General features: G+C 37.7%; 1 pseudogene across 1 annotated transcript; it reads right to left on the bottom strand.

Annotated features, from left to right (window-relative positions):
- Positions 1-545: 545 nt before the first annotated feature.
- BDBG_17995 lies at positions 546-634 on the bottom strand (annotated as a pseudogene). Its single transcript has one exon. The product of its transcript is annotated as a tRNA-OTHER (tRNA).
- Positions 635-1,153: the final 519 nt, after the last annotated feature.

Raw genomic sequence — 1,153 nt, 5'->3', positions numbered from 1 at the left:
GTTACTTTGCATGTTTTTTTAATGACTTGTCTCAGCGAGATTCATATCAAGAAATGTGTGAGACCAGATTAAATGAGATCAAATGTAAAATTCATGATCTCAGTGATCAGTCTACTCACTGTGCAGAGATCAAAGACTCAGTCAGGTCTTAAGATATACTGATTTTATAGTTATTATATCTGCTGATTATATATTGAATACAGTTGTCAAGATATCTTTTTGTATTTTTCTGCTGAGAATAAGCCAGATTGAAAGAGATAGTTATTATTATTATTATTATTCTTTCATTATACTCATATGCAAGCGGAGCTTATGATGAGTCCTTGCGTGATGTTAAATACAGGTCAAGTGTTGATTATACAGGAGGAAATACAGGTGTTGAGACCACGCCAAGATAACAAGAACATAGGAAAATACAAAGGAGTGATAATTAGATACATGCGATAATAACTTCCCAGCCCAGGAACATAGAGTGATTCATTGAAGCGATTTGTACACCTCTGTATTTATTAGAAACCTGAGGTGCTTGAGTTCCGGATTTAATGTATCCCCTGCGGGTTTCGAACCCACGCGCCTTGGTTTCCCACGCCAAGGCGCTACCGGGTGGCCGCATTAACCATTCGGCCACCGGGGCTGAAAGAGATAGTACAAGAGTGAGACTTGATATTGATATCTTGATATATCAAAGATAGACAGAGTTTTCACAGAGAATGCACTTCAGATATGTCTGTTAATTATGTGCTTAATACTATTACTGAGATATCTTTTTGTATTTTTCTGTCAGAGATGAGCCAGATTGAGAAGGATAATACATGAGTGAGACTTGGCATTGATGTTTTAAAACATCAAAGAAAGACAGGGTTTTTGCAGAAGTTGCTTCTCAGATATCTTCACAATTACAGATTGAGAATCTTTCAAAATTAAGAAGATTGATGCATATGACTAGGTCTTCTCATCTTATAATTTGTATGGCAATTTGGCCCGGGGTTGTGATGTGATAGGGGTGAATGAGGGATAATCCCACACAGGAGTTTCAAACAATATCTGGTTCACATTTGGCTGAATAACTCCATCACCACACGGGGTATGCGGTCGGTGATGGAGTCAAAATGCTCATATAATTGAGGGCTTTTCAATGAATCTATCAGCGGGT

The sequence above is a fragment of the Blastomyces gilchristii genome (genome assembly GCF_000003855.2).
Source record: "Blastomyces gilchristii SLH14081 genomic scaffold supercont1.40, whole genome shotgun sequence".
Taxonomy (NCBI): Eukaryota; Fungi; Ascomycota; class Eurotiomycetes; order Onygenales; family Ajellomycetaceae; genus Blastomyces; species Blastomyces gilchristii.
This window is presented reverse-complemented; position numbering and strand designations above follow the sequence as displayed.